Source organism: Orcinus orca, chromosome 7 (genome assembly GCF_937001465.1).
Source record: "Orcinus orca chromosome 7, mOrcOrc1.1, whole genome shotgun sequence".
Classification (NCBI taxonomy): domain Eukaryota; kingdom Metazoa; phylum Chordata; class Mammalia; order Artiodactyla; family Delphinidae; genus Orcinus; species Orcinus orca.
The window spans coordinates 33,543,753-33,562,420 of NC_064565.1; the positions used below are offsets into that span (position 1 = coordinate 33,543,753).

Genomic DNA, 18,668 nt, shown 5'->3' on the forward strand with positions numbered 1-18,668 from the left:
TGGGCTTTTCCCTCTCCTTTAAATACACATCATTATTTATCTTGATTACTCTATCACGGTATGTCACTCTTTAATTTACTGTGACTTTTTTCTTTTAAAATGCCATTGTCTTTGGAATGGAGGAAAACATAAGAAAGCAGAAAATAATACTTTGAAAAGAGCATCAATAGCTTTATTAGCAAAATTACTTCCCTTTTTTTCCTTCATTTTTCCACACCTCCATCAACAGTTTAAACCTGAAAAATCAATCCACAACTGCACACTGGTCCTTTTCCCCCTAGATATGAAGGAGTCAGTGTGTGGTATGAGCACATAATTCAGAAATAAGATTTCTGAATGAGATAACTGCTTCTATGAAAAGGTTAATGAAAGTAGGGCCTGCTGTGAGGAGAACATTATTTTATGAACAACAGACGTAGGGAGTCTTCATAATAAATTATAATTAGCCTTTTCATAATACATTTCACAGATACCATTGATTTAGATAACCACTTTCTTTGAGAAACTCGATATGCTTCACAACTCAAAATATCTAAAACATATAAACAAATCTGAATAAATCTGAACTGACCATTAGATCTAGGCTCTGCAAAAAACTGTATGTAGGATTAGTAGGGGCAGAACCAAAGACAGGGGACTTCTGAAATTTTTGTGAGTTTATAAACATTTTATAAGCTAATTAATTTGCTTGCCCTTCTTGCCAGCTCTCATGAGTTTTCTCTCTTCTCTCTTCTCTGTAGCCTCATTTTGGATGCAAAAAGATGAATCCAGGTCACTAAATAATTTACATCCTTCTGAACTCTGTGGGAAGAAACTCGATTCCTTGCTTAGGTTTCTGACGTCACTATACGATCCTTAAGCCAGTGTCTTAAATTGCCGGAGTCTATTTTATCATTTGTAAAAGAAGAAGCAACAGAACTATTTTACTGTTCTTATGGATGTGTCAGCAAACAACAAGAGTGTACACTAGGGCTTCCCTGGTGGCACAGTAGTTAAGAACCTGCCTGCCAACGCAGGGGACACGGATTTGAGCCCTGGTCCGGGAAGATCCCACATGCTGCAGAGCAACTAAGCCCGTGCACCACAACTACTGAGCCTCCGCGCTAGAGCCTGCGTGCCAGAATTACTGAAGCCCGCGTGCCTAGAGCCCGTGCTCCACAACAAGAGAAGCCACCACAATGAGAAGCCCGCTCACCGCAACATGCTGCAACTGGAGAAAAGCCTACATGCAGCTACCAAGACCCAACACAGCCAAAAATAAATAAATACATTTATTTAAAAAAAAAAAAAAAGGAGTGTACACTATACAGTTAGATTAGATTAAAATTTTATTAAAATACAAGATATTGGGATTAATTCTGGCATTCTAAATCACTTACTTCTCTAATGCTGAGGCCACTTGAGTCTACTCTTGAAAATTATCAGAGCATTCTGAGGGTATGAATTGCCACTGCCAGCCTGGAAAAGGATATTAATTAAACCCTAAAAATGCATTCATTACTCATTCAATAAATATATATTGAACACCTATTATTATGTACCAGGCATTGTATTAGTTGCTATGTACAACAGTAGATGAAATAGACATAATCATTACCCTGATGGAGGTTACATCTAATGGTGAAGCAAACTATTTTACAAGAATTTTGCTTAAGTGACTCTTCTTGTGAGAAATAAGTTTTCCTATGAAAAGCCATTACATTTTAAATTTAAGCCTATTATAAACAATTTTATCATTCAATTATAAACAATTTTATCATTCAATTCTCTTCTTTGGATTAGATTTTTGATTCCTGGTATGTAGAAGAATAAAATAGGAGAAATCACAATGTTAAAAAAAAATATATATATATATACACAGTCACATATACATCAACAATTTACTCTTTTTCTCTGCTTTCTTTAACTTATACTTGGAAAAAATTTCTCAGCTAACTTGTTTCTATACTCTACCAAGACAGATTAAGGGGAAAAAAGACATCAAGACTGATTTATAGCTTATCAAAATCACTCCACTAGTAGAGATTCATCAAGATCAACTGAGTAATGGTCAGACCAAGTTAGTGAAGTCAACATAGTGCTGACACAGCACATCTTAAACTCAAGAATGATAGCTTTGAACTGGTGGCTAAGAGAATGGATGCTACATTTGCCTCAGTAAAATCTCAGTTCACCAGAAGTTAAAAGAAAGAAGGCTATGTACATATTCATTTGTCTGATTGACAAAACACTAAACAGAAAAATTTTCTAGCAGGAATTTTTCCATCTTTCTTTCTTAGTAAATGTACAGATGATTGAACTTTTTGTGATTCAGGTTCTTGTGCTTCAAGTTCCTTAATTTGTCTATGAAGAGCCACTGAAGAAGCCATTTTACATTAAAGACAAAAATAATATTCAGAAGTATTTTATACCTTGTGAAAAATACGGTTGATAATTTTGAAATAAAAGATGTGAAAGGCAACATAATGTAGTAATTAAGCAGGTACTACAGAGCCAGACTTCCTGAGTTCAATCTAATTCCCTAAATTCTTAGGTGTGTAATATTGGACAACGCTTCAGTTTCTTTACTGACAAAATTAACATTATTGTGTTAACTACCTCATGAGGTTGTTACAGGAATTAAGTTAGTAAACACTTAGAAAGGACACTGCCTAGGACAATGTCTCCATCATATTTAGCATACATAAGTGTTTCTTAAAAAATAATATGCACAGAGACAAATAATTTTCTTATGTGACTCATAAATGGGTTTCTGAAGCTGCATGAAAACAAAACAAACAAAAAGCTTTAAAAATATTTTGAATAATAACAGTGTCATTAGGATAAATAAATGGCCCTTCCAAAGGTGACTGATTAGGAGAAAATATTAATTTGAATGTATAAGCAGAAACATGCTTTTTAAAAGCTATTTCATTTCTCTTGAATCACACCTTATATGATAGCCTAGATCTGTCTGCTAATCACATCAAAGATTTTTTTGTTGTTGTTTACTTCATCTGGAACAAAAAGGAAGCGCTGAAGTCAGATGACAGAAGTGAGACCTAGTACATTAGACAAAATAAAAGACTCTTCTTTTTTCAAACTAATAAATTGTCATTAGCTTTGTAGGTAAAATCAAAAATAAAAAAGATAAAGTACAATTATTAGGGATCAGAGCTGGAATTCATGAAAAATATACAAAAATATAGGAGGATTAGATTTACTTAGCTGTTGAGGGTATGTGTGTTAAAATTTCCCAGAGGGCTTTCCTTTAAAAACAACATTTAAATCACAATTCATATAAATTCAAAAATATTAGAACTTTTGGTGTCAACCCCAAAGAAAAAACATTTTGGAAGCTTAACGCTAACAATAAATTGTGAAAAACTGGCTAATTTAGAAATATTTTGTATTTAAATTTCTTGGAATCTATTTGCCCATGGCCAGAAAAGCAACGGGGAAAATGGAAATTTATTGAAATAATTGTGTTGTGGGGAGGACTTTTATTTTGTTTATTCACACAATGCCAACCTTAAGTAAACAATCAACTTTATTTTGCTTAATTTTAATTTTATTTGGCATGTTAGTTTGTGGTTTTATCATTCTCAGAGCCAGATTTAATTGGTGAAGTTTTAAATGTAGAAATAATACACGCACTTTATCATATAAAAATATCAAGGCATGAAAACTATTCTAAAGGAAGAAACAATATAGAGCTCAGGAAATGGAAACTGTAAGTGGATTTAATGGTTGTCAATTTGCCTAATGATCCACCCACCACCCTACAGGTAAAAATCTCCTGACTAGAGTCAAAGCTAACAATGATGACATCATATTCTATTGTTCTCTTCCCTCACTCCCTCTGCCCCAGTCATTCTTGCTTGCCTCATTGCTGTTTCTTGAATTCACCAAAAATCCTGCTGTTTTAGTCAGGGTTCTCCAGGAAAACAAACCATTATATATGCTCCCAGATGTGTGTGTGTGTATACACACACACACACACACACACACACATATATACATATGTATTTACACATAAATATACATGGAGGTGGAGGAGAAAGAGAAAGAGAGAGATACTTTAAGGAACTGGCTCATACAGTTGTAGAGATGCAAGTCCAAAATCTTCAGGGTGGACCAGCAAGCAGATTGGAGCCCCAGGGAAGGGCGGCAGTTTAAGTCCAAAGGCAGTCTGCTGGCAGAATTCCTTCTTGCTGAAGGAGGTCACTCTTTGTTCTCTTAAGGCTTTCAACTGATTGGCTAAGGCCCATTCACATTATGGAGGGAATCTGCCCACTGATTTAAATGTTAATCTCATCCAAGAAAACAGATTCACAGATGTATCCAGAATAACATTTGAACAAATATCTGGGCACTATGACGTAGCTAAGTTGACACATACAATTAACCAACACATCTGTCATATCTCACTCAAGGCCTTTGCACCATCCCCTATAACAGGAATATTCCTTCCCCAGCCATCTATGCAATACCCTCCCTCCGTCCTCTTCTAGTCTTCTCTATCCCCATTATTTGCTCCATGGTACTTATAGCTACTTCACTAGTAATAGAGACACCTGTTTCTTGTTTCTTTGTATGTTGTTTTTTGTGTAGTGTCCCTCTTCCTCTACTAAAATGAAACCAGAGATACTGTCTGTTTTGTTCACTTCTGCGGACTCCCCACATATAAGCAGTCAAATAGTCATTTAAAAATAATAATGATAAACTAATGCATGGACCATATTATCTTCAATCAACTCAGTTATTACAGGGAAACACATAATCTCTTCAACAAGTTGAACAGTTGTATTTCATATGAATGTTGAGGAATAAATCAGACAACTCTCTTCAATACACCACACTGTCACTCTGCCACTAGGTCCATAGTTTAAGCTATGCAAAGTGTCCCCCAAGGGGCACACTACTGGAAGATCTGTACTTTCCTGACAACTCTCTACTTTATCTCAAATACATCGTTATCAGTTAGAATTTTTATATATATATATATATATATATATATATAAAACAACAAGTTACAGCTATTTAAAAATTACTGGATCCAGGAGCACAAACAACGTGGTTAAGAATTAACCTCACACTGCAAAACTCAGCTCATGTTTTCATTTGGTCCTAAAACAGGTTTTGCTCTTGTGATGGCAAGATGTCTCTAGGCCTACATGCTCACAGCTCAAAGTCGGGTAGAAAAGAGGAAAAAATATCTTTTTTTAGTCCTACCAGAAAACACTTCAGGATTTGCTCTGATTGAAATGATATGGATTATATGTCCATCTGTGAAACAATCTCTGTTTCTTTGTGTAGGAGGCAATGCTCAACTGAGCCAGGCCTGCTTCACATTTCCACTACTGGGGCTGGGCACTGAGCCAGCTCTACCAAAGCGGCATCATCTTAGAATGAACGAGTGGATTTTTTTAAATAAACTTTTTATTTTAGAACACTTTTAGATTTACAGAAAAACTGCAAAGATAGTAAAGAGAGTTCCCATATACCCTGTACCCAGTTTCCCCTATTATTGCCATCTTATATTAGTTTGGTGATTTGTTACAGTTAATGAACTAATATTGATACATTATTATTAACTAGAGCCCATACTTTATTCAGATTCTTAAGTTTTATTTAATGTCCCTTGTTCATGCCAGGATCCCATTCAAGATACTGCATTATATTTAGTCATCATGTCTCCTTAGGTTACTCTTGACTGAGACAGTTTTTCTTGTTTTAAATCACCCTGACAGAGTACTGGTAGGCTATTTTGTAGAATATCTCTCAACTGGGGTTTTCTCATGATTAGAATGGGGATATGAGTTATTGGGAAGAAGACCACAAGGTAAATTGCCGTTTCAATGCATCACATCAACAGTATATACTATCAATATAACATCACTATTGATGTTCTCCTTCATCACCTGGCTGAGGTACTGTTTGTCAGATTTCTCCACTGTAAACTTGCTCTTTTCTCCCCCCACTTCCATACTGTGTTCTTCAAAAGGAAGTCACTATATTCAATCCAGACTTAAGGAGTAGGTAGTTATGCTCTATCTCTTTGATGGCAGTATCTACATAAATTATTTGCTATTCTTCTGCATGAAATATTTGTTTATTCTCCCCCATTTGTTTATTTATTAAACCATTTATTTATATCATATAAATTCATGGATATTTATTTTATACTTTAGGTTATAATCCGTTAGTAAATTATTTATTTTGTTGCTCAGATTGCTCCAGCTGTGGCCTTTGCATGCTCTTTCAACTGACTCCTGTGTCCCTTTGTCATAACTCCAACATTGTGGGACTTATTTTTTTAGTATTTTCTTATCTTATGACACTACAAGATGTTCTAGAGGTGGAATTTTAAGGACAATACGGGAGGAATGATCAGAAGAATTGCAAATGCATATATGCAAAAACAACTGAGGCCAACTACATGTATCAAATTCCTTATATAGTATTATATCAAGAGAATTTCTGTGAGCTGAGCTCACATTCTGTTCTATGATGTATAATGTTTTGTTTTTATTTTTTCTACTAGAAAACTCTGAGATTTTGAGCTTACACATATCACTGTTACACAAAAATAGTTTGTTTAAGAAATGTCTACATAATTAGGCATTGAGGGTAACATTCCAACTCAAATGCTAAGGTCTATATTGATTGGACTTCTTTTAGCTCACATATCCACATTCAGTATTTAACACAGATGTTAAATAGAAGCTTGATTGTCTAAAGCAGTGGGAAAACAATTCTTTCTTATTCATCTCTAAGTTTTCATATAATTCAAAGCATTCATTTTCTAGAAAATATTTTATTTCATAACAGATCCAAAAATCATGGATTAGCATGGTTAGACAGTAAACCACTCATTTTTATTGCATCAGTCCTGACAAAATAGTTTCAGTTCTGAATCCTGTTGTGTAAATGCTTATTATAACACACAAAGATAAGGCAGAAAAAGAAAAACTTACTGTGCTAAGACTATTTCTGTGAAAAATATGAACTTGGTCTTTATTATTCTCTAGAACCCAGTCTACTGTTGTGTTTCTCCACCCAGTCATGCTCTGATTCCTACAATGATTCAGGCTTTAATATGACTATTTATCCTACCTGCAATCCCTCAGTCTAAAGTCACTTTCTCTCAAGAGCCTATATTTAGTCTCTTAGCCAAAGACTATTGTCTCTTAGAAAACTATCATCTACAAACAAAATGCTTTATGGCTTAGTGTTATTTGAATATATATTTTCTGTAGTAAAATTGTTATTGCTTGTTATAATTTCCTAGTGGTTTCAAAAAGGTCTTAACATTATTTATTACTTTGGAGCCAGTTGAAAGAGAAAAGAAGGTACGTCTCTGGATTCCTGGCCAGTGAGATTGTTTAGAAATCTATAAGCTTGTAGAAGGTTGTGAAGCTCTGTGCATGTAGTATTCTCAACTCCATGACTCTCCAAGATCATGTTTTCTCGGTATCAACAAGTATAGGCTTGTTACTGAGTCCAAGCTCGCTCTGCTCACCACACGACAGGCCAATGAATCAGAGACGAAGTGCTGAGGCAAGGAATACAACTTTATTTGCAAAGCCAGCAGATGGAGAAGATAGCAGACTATCGTCTCCGGTAAAATATCTTATTGGGGTTTGGATGCCGCTTTCTTTTATAGCACAGAGAGGGGGAGGAGATGAGGAAGTAAAGTAAAAAGGCCATAAATTTTGCAAGTATATCCTGGAATGGCCAGCCTCAGTGAAGGGGATGTGTTAATTTCTCCTTTCTTGTAGCCATCCACAGATGGGCAGGGTCAGGCTGTCTCCCAGTGAGTTGAACAGAGGCACTTTAGTTTTTAATATTCAGGCAGAGGGGCAGGGTTCCCTGAGGCAGGCCATTATGTATGATTATAATAACAAAAGCAACAAAAAGCAAAGGTTAAAGTCAAAGAAACAGATCGAACATGGAGTCCGATTTAGCTCTTCCCTGTTACAGGCTTATAGCCACATCAAAAAATTCACACTGTGTCTTTCCTCTTTTCTATATTTCTCTTTCTGAGTATCGTCACATAAATTATTGGTTAAGGCCTTACAGCTCTCCATTTCCTCTGTGTGGTATCTGTTGACAATGTCCCCTGGATGACTGACCTTAAGTGCTCTTATCATCTATAGCCAACAGGAAAGGGCAAAGCAGTTAAAAAAAAGTGATCAAAGATTAGAGTGTGTGTTTGTGTGTGTGTGTAATTGATACTTTCAACATAACATTATCAAAATATGGGATCAGAAAAAATTGTATTACTGTTTCACTTTAAAGCGGATCTAACAGCAATAATATTGGGGGTGGAGAGTGGGACGGTTACATTTCCTACACCTGTGAATAAAGAATCCGAACAGCCCATGATTTCTGCCATCACCTAAAAGTGTCCACAGACACGTAGTATCACAAACACAATTTCAAATAAGTAATTTAAATTATAAAGCCCCATGTAACAATCAAATCTTCAAAATTTACTCCAGTGAATAGCTAGCTGTGGGGTGAGGGCAGTGGTCAGCAAACTCTTCATCCCTATTAGAAATATTCTCCCAAATTTTAGAGGCAACATAAAATATCACATAATATTAGAATGTACAAACCTGAAGGTTAGTAAACAATAGCTTTGATTTATAAAAAGTTAAAGCAAGTGATAAAATTTGAAACACCAATTAAATCATTTTATCATATCTCCCTCATCAAGCTTAAAACCCTTCAGCGACTCCTTAATGTCAAGAAAATTATGGTCAGTTTGCCTATTAAGTTATACAGGATATGGTATGATTTGTCTCTTGAATTCCTCCTTAGCTTCACTTCTCACCAAAACTTTCCTTGTATTCTCTTGCCTTGTACAACTGTTTGCACTTCTAAAAATTCACCATGTTATTTCAAAGCTGTCATTTTCTATCATGTTTACTTGGACTGTATCACTTCTAATAAAGCGATTAAAATCTCAACTTACTGCTGGATATTTACAGGCTTGACTCTCCCATCATGTTCTATTTTTTTTGTATATTATTGTAAGGCCAACTGGTCCGAGGCAGGAGAACACAATCAGATTCACAGGTTGCATCAGACCGAAATTCTCCGGACCACCCAGTTCCAGAAACTGCCCTGGAGACATTCCGGACCACCCAGTTCCAGGAACTGACCTGAGGACTTTGAACCCAGCCCAGCCTTCCCGTCTTTCGAGGGGTGGGACTAACCGTCCCGCAGGATACCCTAAAAGACCACCAAATAAGGAATACCCTGCGCCCTCCCAGATTCACCACACCCCTTTCCCTTCTTCCCCTATAAAATCTTGCCCAACCCTCACCCGAGCGTGACTTCTCTGGCCCCTTTCTCTCGGACCAGTGAACCTCGCCCGGGAGCGCTTCCTAATAAAGCTCACTTGAAGCTTTCCTCTGTTTCGTGGTGCCGTTTGTTAAGATCCGACCTTACAGTTATGTTTTATTCCTTGTTATATTCGAAGTGTCTAGCAAAGTGCATAGCACATATAGGCATATGAATATAGGACAGAGAATTACAATAAAATAAAATAACAAAGACACTATGGCACATGTAATAATATGCATACTTAGCTACTGATATAAATGGCGACAATTTATGTATACATATATATGTGTAATATATAGTGTATACAATACATATATAAAATAAATGTAGTAGGTTGAATAGTGTCCCCCCAAAATCTATACCCATTTGGAACCTCAGAATGTGATTATATTTGGAAATAGGGTCTTTGCAGATTGGATTATTTAAAATTAGGTTGTATTGCATTAGGATGGGCCCTAAATCCAATGTGTAGTGCCCTTATAATAGGACGGGAGATAGAGACATATTAGGAAGAAGGCCATGTGAAGAAGGGGGCAAATTCCTTATGAGCCACACATTCCAGATCCTCTTCCTAACAGCCACAATTCCTGAATCCAATGCCTAATCACACCCATTACTAATGCCTAGGGTAGAGACCCCTTATATTTCAATCAATTCCCTCTTGGGTGTGTCCATATGGAAAGTCTTTATATATATTTACATATATATATATATATATATATATATATATATATAACTGAAACTAATACAACATTGTAAATCAACTTTATTTCAAAAAAATTAATAAAAATGTATATCAGCTATAATTCTGTGAGATAGCCTACTATTCAAACATCTTTCTTTTTCCAAGGTTACTCATTCCTTTTCCTTCCTCCTGCAAATGGCCTTGTAGTAAAAACAATTGCATTACCTTTTAACCAGTAATACTGTGCTGTTCAACATGTGAAAGGCTGAAGGTAGCCAATGAAAGAAGTAGAAAATAACACAGGAGGAAGAAAAAGGCGACAGGGTTGGAAACTGAAGAGGACTGCTCTCTTTATCAACACTATATGACACAAACGACAAGAATGGATGTATTGAGGGTCTTGTTGGTGGTCAAATATCAAAGCTCAGAGCAAGTGAGCGTGGGGAGGCGTTTAAAGGAAGGCTCACTAATGGCAGAAGCGGACTTCAACTCTGCTAATGGGGAATTTGATATTTGGACCAACCCTTCTGCTTAGGAACTCTAAAATGGTAAGACAAAATATAAAGATGATCAGACAAACATTAAATAGCTAATAAAGTAGTAAGGAATTAGACATCTGAAACTCAAGACAGGCAAAAATCACAGAAGTGAGCCCAACATTTAGGGCTGCTTACGGCTAATTTGCTGCTTTGTAAGAAACTGCAGAGGTTGGTCTTTATTATTATTAGTCCAAATCTTGGAGCTGCCACCTTTTCTTAGACAGTTTGCTTCCAATATACCCAAAAGACTATGGAAAACATAATGCTGAGCAGAGGTCTTTTCTATGAACTTAGATGTGGCAACAATTTAGCCTTAACTCTAAAAACTGTTTATGACCCCATGGAAGAAGGAAACTTTTTTTTTTTTAATATATGAGGGTAGGAAAAACATCTGAAAATAAAATAAAAATTAATAACAGACTGTATTAAAATTTCCTGTCTCATTATTAACTCAATTTATAGAAAGGTTAAATTATGCCCAGTGTCTCCAGTTACAGGAAAGTACAGGAATGTGAAATTTACTTTTATAAAACCACTCCTACCAAAATGTACTGAATAAATCAAGCAATACTGTACAGCACCTGCCTTTTTATATCCAAGCACAACAACAGCCTTATAACTCCTACCAAATAAATATTTATTGAGTAGAAAGAAACTGTGTGTTAATGTTTGTACTAATGATTTCATAACTACCAAAAGATGGCATCAAAATCATCAATTGCGAAGTCCAAGGATCCTGGGCCTTTTCACAGAGCCACTAGAGGAACCCCAGTTGGAGCACTGTGATGACTTACTGACACTACTTTAAAAAAGAACATGGATTCATCAGGAATCCAATTTGTTGGAGGTTAATAACATTTAGCATTTGACTGCAGAGGTCTGTTAGCATAGAATTTAGAAAATGTATGGATAATTTAGACACTGATGAAAGGGAAGCTAAAGAATGCCAAATTCAGGTGTTGCTTTCTCAGTGAGCAATGTCTGTTAAGAAAAGACTATAAGGAGACTCTACTCTGAGTATAATTATTAGGTAAAGGATGAGGCCCTAGAAGTACCATACTTTCCCAAACTGAGAAATAGACTTGGCATGTTATTAACATTTTCACATTTTGAAATGGGATTTTTATTTATTTCCTGACATTCTGTTGAGACAAGGTTAGGTCTTCAATTTTCTCCCCTGTATTACAAACAAAAGAGTGCTCTTAAATGCAAAATAGGAGTTGAAACTGATAAGATTCAGGATTTGCATCTTTAACATGTTAAAAATTAGCTAGAGACATCAATAGTAATGAGGAAATCTGTAAAGAGAATCTATATCATTTTAAATTGTTTCTGAACAAAATGAACATTCGAAAGTAAAGAATTTATTTTAATATCAAGCTTGAAATCCACAAAAAAACTTAATTGCAATTATGCACTGATATTGAAAAAATAATACTAATGTTGTACTCTGTTATTAAAGCATATTGATGTTTACAAGTTAACACAGAAAGAGATACAGTTTGACACAGCAACTGATTTCAGTTATTATTCAACACACTGACCAAGCACTACCAAAATTTTGCTAAGTAAATCTTATTGAATAGCTGTCTTAAAAATGTTTAAATCAATAAGAAAGAAAGTTTATTTGACTTGTAGTCAGATCTAATTCTACTTTCACTTTTTCTACAGGCTAAATAATTACAATTCACCACTGATTAATGTTGTAGTTAGTGGGAAATTAAAGCATTCTTCAACTTTCTCCCCAAACTGAAAACAACATTTAGCTAAAATATATTTCATTGTTGACAGGGAAAACAGAATAGTGAGCAAATATTTTTTAAAGTTAAATGCTAATTTCAATCTGTTTTTCTTTTAATACCAAAATATATTTTAAGCCCTTAGTATTTTCTATGCAGAAGTACATTTTAATTTTTTTATTCTAAAAAGAAAGTGATTAGATGGTTTTTGAATCATTCAAGACACTATTTTTTTCAAATAAAAATCCATTATAATCAAAACAAAATCTTTGAAGAAGCTAATGTAATCTTTAAAATAATATATTTACCTTCTATCCCATTTTCTTTCTTCAACAACTAATTTAATTGCATTGTTTTGCTTAACTACAACACCATTTTAGCTGGTATAAAGTTGAAAGAAAATGTGGGAGATTTCGAAGATCAAGTTCATCTACAAAAGCAACAATTTTAATTATCACAAGAAAATGTTTAGTGATGGCTTAATTGGAGAAAGATCATGATCTTAAGGTAGTTTCTTCGTTGTAATCTTTATAAACTTTGACTGAGTTAACTGTTTGCCACGCAAATTAATTATCTAATTTCAGTGACAGGGTTAGATGAACGGATAGTTTACAAACAGCATTCTTTAGCACCAAGTTCTCTTGTCACTGTTAATTCCACTATACCATCTATCTTAACAAAGGTCCAATTTAGTATGTGGGGTGGGAGAGTTAAAAACAACCTGAAAGATTAAACTGATCACTTATTCTTCGAGGTGAGCAAGGATGAGGAATGGTGTTATACTTTTAATCTTTCATACTTACATTTATTTAGCAATTTCAGGAGCTTATCCAGTCCAATGCTGGGCAAGTTTTGACAAGGGAACGACTGGAATTTGATGTCCTTTCACATTCTTATGCCATCTTTATTTTCTGTGGTTCATTCTTGTATCAAGTGTCTGAGACCTTCATTCTGCTCACTCATACCCAGAATTACCCATCATAACACCTAAGTAGCATTTCCTCTTAAAATAGAGCTATGCTTTTCCTGTGCTTTTTGAAAACTATCTACTTTACAATTATTCTTACAGAGGATAAAATTTGAGTCTCAGAGATATTAAATATCTTACCAGAGATCACTGTAGAGAGATACTTTTCATGGATTATAAGATCCTACATTCTATTTCTTATTGAAATAGATATATTCAGTAAGAGTATTTGAGGTAGTTTGAGTTTTATCAAAACCCAGAATTCAAAAATCTATTATAGCTAACAGTATGTAGTTCCATAATTGAAAAGGACCTGGACTTAACAATATGAGCTAAACAGAGAGAAGGAAGGAAAATAAACAGAGTTTTCTTTATTTACCTTGTTGCCTTTTCCTCTGTTACAGGGAAAGCTGAAAAGCAGATAATCAAAAGTGCTTTGTTTTTTCTAACATATCATTATATAAGATGCATAAAATGTATTTATCTTATTTATTGCCTGTCTCACACATTAAAATGTAAGCTTCATGAGGGTAGGGATTTTTGCCATTTTATGTTTTTAGCATCTTTAACTGTACCTGACACAAAGTAAATGCTAAATAAATCTTTGTTGAATGATGAATTCCTTGACTTTGAACTTCTAAGGGCCAACATCCTAGAGATTTAAGGGTGGTTTAAGGGATTTACAGTTTATGTGACCATGTGTTATTCTTTATTTTATTCTCTGTCTTTAGAATCTAATCCCTACATAAGCTGAGGCACCGTCATTTTGAATGAATGTTTTATATAAAATTTGTACATGTGCTCAAATTATACATTTATAGCACAACACATGGTAAGCATTCACAATACATAATCATTTGGCAGCATATGTGTGGAGTATAAAGGAAAAATACCAACAAACAGGAGCTACAGTCTAATAAATTAGAAATATCAAAAAAGAAAGACTAGTATTATATTTAAATTTTTTAAATACATTAACATCTAGACCCAATACTTTTGAATTCTAAATATTTTTGTGGCTTCACAAAGATTTTTAGTATTAGATGGATTCCATGAAGCCCAGAGGTATCTCATTATGGGCGATACTCTTAAAATCATATCCAAAATGTACAGATTTTCAAATAGAGATTGCTTATTTACATTTTGCCAGGGAACAAATCCATAGATTTTATCAAATTTCAAAAAAATAAAGTTAAGGACTTTTGATGAATGAGATTTTTAAGTTTTTTTTTTTAATGCATACTCAGTCATTTTCGTTTATTTGACAAACACATATATATGCTAGGAGAATATAAAAGGTACATGCTATGTGCTCCAGCTAGCCTCTCAGGATACAACAGTAAGTAGAGGCTCCTTTAGTTAAAGTCTAGTGACTAACATCTGTAACTGTTAAAAATTATCTAGTTTTGGACCAAAAAGTCCTCATCCTTTCTGATTTTACCTTACTAAAATTTAAATCAAATAATATTTCAATGATTTCAAAATTTATTACCAGAGAGATAAGAATCACTCTATTTCACATTTATGAAAATGTATTTAAAGAACATGAAATCATACATTTCTTGTTATGTGGTGTAGTATCATAAATTATTGACAGTCAGCTTTCCATTTACTTGTTAAAATATGCAGCATTTGGTTCTGATATTTTAAGTGTTTTACACATTTACAAAAATAAAAGTCAGCACTTTAGAGTTATGATCCCAACCTTATCCTAATGCAAATGTATAAGTTTCTTTCTTGTAAATTAATAAGAAAAACACATTTTTAAAAAAGCTAATTTGAAGACTCTCTTATTCTCTTTAACTATTCCTAGTGCTTCTTTATACTTTCTTAAATTGTTCAGAAGTACTAGATCTCTTCATGTGGTACTTAATCTGTTAGGCTTCCTCTTCTTCTGTTTACAGAATATTAGTCTTCTGACATAAGACAATATTACTCTTGTGGACATTTAAAATGTCATCACTGTTTTTCTGATGTATGAATAATCAGGTCAAAGATCTGTCTAAAGTCCTTGTGAGATAATTGCTGTTAACTTCATTTTTTTCTCCTTTCCACATTTCTTAATTCCACACAACATGATGGGGATATGAGCAAATTGTGATTCCATTCCTTTTATTCCATTTTTTTTGGTAATTTCTCTATGTAGTTGGCATTTATGCCTCCTCTGGTAATAGTAAAAAACCAGGCTTTATTTTAATGGGGAGAGAGATCTTTTTTGGCTTTTTCCATGGACTCATGCAACTCTTTTTTTTTTCATGATAAACTAATATTCAAGTAAGTGCTGATTTAAGGCCACTTTTACCTATTGAAAACCACCATTATCTGTAGAACCCTGCATTGAATTTATCATCAAATTCCTACTATTTTGTTCTCAGACTAAAGGATTCAATCAGCGGACCTTCAACTAAATGATTTCCATTAAATATGCACTTTGTTATTTTAGGTGCTGCCCGGAACCTACCTTTTAAGCACTGTTTATATTTTTCTGCACATTTACTCTCCTCCTGCACTACACACGCACTTTAGCATGCTTTAATTCCTTTAACTGGCTTAAAAAATATTTTATATATCTTAACATTATATCCTGCAATAATGTTATAATTGCTACCAGCAATTTAAATTTATTCCCAGATTCAAACTCTTTGCTTTTTTTTTCTTGTTTCATCTCCAAGATTCCACATGGAATTTTTTTTTTTTTTTTTTCTACCTGAGGTTCTTATATTTTCCTTTGGGTTTGTCTACTGGAGGCGAATTCTTACTCTTTGTATGCAAATGCATTTATGTTACCTTTATTCTTAAAAATATTATCTATGGTGGAAAATTAGGCTCAATAATTCTGCCCTTTAGCATCTTGAAGACACTTCATGCTTCTGTGGCCTCTAATGTTGTTCAGTAGTCACTCAATCATTCCTTTGAGGTTTAATCTTTGGGTACTTTCAATACTTTTATGCTTTGTTTCCTTCATCAATTATGGGAAATTCTCAACCATTATCTCATGAAAAATTTCTCTGGGGCCCATTTTTGTTCTTTTTTTTTTTCTGCGGAACGCAGGCCTGTCACTGTTGTGGCCTCTCCCGTTGCGGAGCACAGGCTCCAGACGCGCAGGTTCAGCGGCCATGGCTCACGGGCCCAGCCGCTCCATGGCATGTGGGATCTTCCCAGATCGGGGCACAAACCCGTGTCCCCTGCATCGGCAGGCGGACTCCCAACCACTGCACCACCAGGGAAGCCCTGCCCTTCTTTTATTTTCTAAAATTTTAGTTAAAAAGACATTAGACCTTTTTCACTGTATCCTCTCTTACCCCTTCATCTTTAATTCTGTATTTGTCTCTTCTTGTTCTTTCTAGCTGAGCTGTGTGTAACTGGCTATTAAAATCGTTATGTTGTCTACTTGGTTTTAGTCATACTTTTCAATTCCACAATTTTAGTTGATTTTTATTCATATATGCCATATTGCTTTTTATAGTTTCCAGTTCTTTACTCTAAATTTTAAATGTATTTAGGGACTTCCCTGGCAGTCCAGTGGTTATGCAAGAGGTGCTATTTCGATCCCTGGTCCCTGGTCGGGAAGTGAGATCCCACATTCCCACGTGCCACGTGGCACAGCCAAAAAAATCCCTGTATTTTTATTCTCCTGAACATGGTAAATCATTGTTTTACAATCTACATCTAATAATTCCCCTAACCAGACTTCCTCTCAACCAACTTCTGTTGAATATTGTTCTATTGATTTTAGCTTGTGCATTTTTATTCTGCTATTTGCGTTATTTATCTTAGATTGTTTCTTAGAACAATTAATTTCAGAAATAATTTGAGTCCTAAGATGTTTCTATACTCTTTTGAAGATGACTTTTGTTTCCTTCTGCCAAGCAGAAGTATGTGCTAGATGACCAAGACCAAAACTTAAGAACTGTTTGTGTTATCTACATGGCCTGCCAGAGTCTAGTCCATACCCCACCTCCTGAAGGCAGTTTCTTCAGGTTCCTGCTCTGAGCAAGGGATTTTCCACGAGGGTTTCTACTTTTAGTGATCACTTAAATTTAACTTTCATCTTTTGAACTCAGTGAGTCTCCTGACTGATAGGTTTTCTTTCAGATGTGTCCTGGGCATTGGCAGAAGTTCCCAGTACAAAGGTGGCAGTGTAGCCCTAGCAATCAGAGAAGGTCCCTGCTCCTGGAGGTCCAGGGCTCTGTCACCTGTTGTCTGCTGCCTCTCAGCTGTCTGGTATGATTGAAAATGCCCCTAATAAAGAAATGGCTAATTCTCTCCCTTGTTATTTTATGAGGACCTCAGCATATGTACTGACATAATATGCTCAGCATATATAACAGCTTAGTGTATTAGTATATTTTTTAGGTCCAGCTTTTTAGGTGCCTTTGGCAGGAAGTGCTTTGAATCACCTAGGTGACCACTTATTGGAAATGGATTTCTCTCAAATGTTAGTTTTTCACAGACTTTATCCACAGTCACGTTATATTTGGGAGAAGTTAACGTTTTATAAATCTGTGTTGGAGATCTTAAAAATATTAGTAACTCCTGCCTTGATGATTTCACTCTGGCAGTCTATTTGAAGAAAAGAGACCAAAGGGAAAAAACACGAAAAACTATGGGAACACTTTATACAAAAAAATATTAATTATAACATTTTTTAAACTCCAATAAAAAAATGAAAACAAATGACATATCAAATAAAATGGAATAGATGTGCTAACTATGATTTATCCATACAATGGATTAGTATTTAGTAATTAAAAATAATATTTTTCTATAAGCATGCTAGCTAAAATCAGAATATAAAATTTCATAGACTATGTGATTAAAATTATATAAATAAAAGAAACAGGACTATAAATCAGAAACACATGGAGACAAATCACTAAAAATCTGTAGATTATTATTATTATTATGAATGCTGACTTATATATTTATATTTTATATATTTTTCTAATTATAAAATAAAACCATACTAATTTTAAAATTAGAAAAATATTATTCTAATTGCACCTAAAAGTAAACATAGCAAAATATAATCAGTAATTTTATTTGGGTAGTGGGAATTTAAGTTTCCACCCTTCTTTCAATTTCTTTTTATTTCACAAATTCTCTAAGATTAGCATGCAGCCATTTTTTATGATCATAATAAAATACACTCTTTTTAAGCTAAATTTTAAAAAATCCACCTTTATTCCTGCCTGAAAATAATATTACATAGACTCTTGTTTATATATGTTACATAAAACTGTCCCTAAAAATAAGGTTAAAATCATTCAATCATGTTAAGTGCTGCAAAGTATGTTCTAGGCAACATGGCTACCTGTCAGTGTTTACAATAATAGTTCACAAAGATCATCATCAACATGAATTGGCAGGAATTTTTTTTTCAAATTCTTTTTTTTTAAACA

The 18,668-nt window shown here is 34.4% G+C and overlaps 1 long non-coding RNA gene across 1 annotated transcript in view; it reads left to right on the plus strand.

The window, feature by feature from the left end:
* The window catches only part of LOC125964940 (uncharacterized), a 253,154-nt gene that overhangs the window by 18,073 nt on the left and 216,413 nt on the right, over positions 1–18,668 (plus strand). The gene's annotated exons all lie outside the window — the stretch shown is intronic.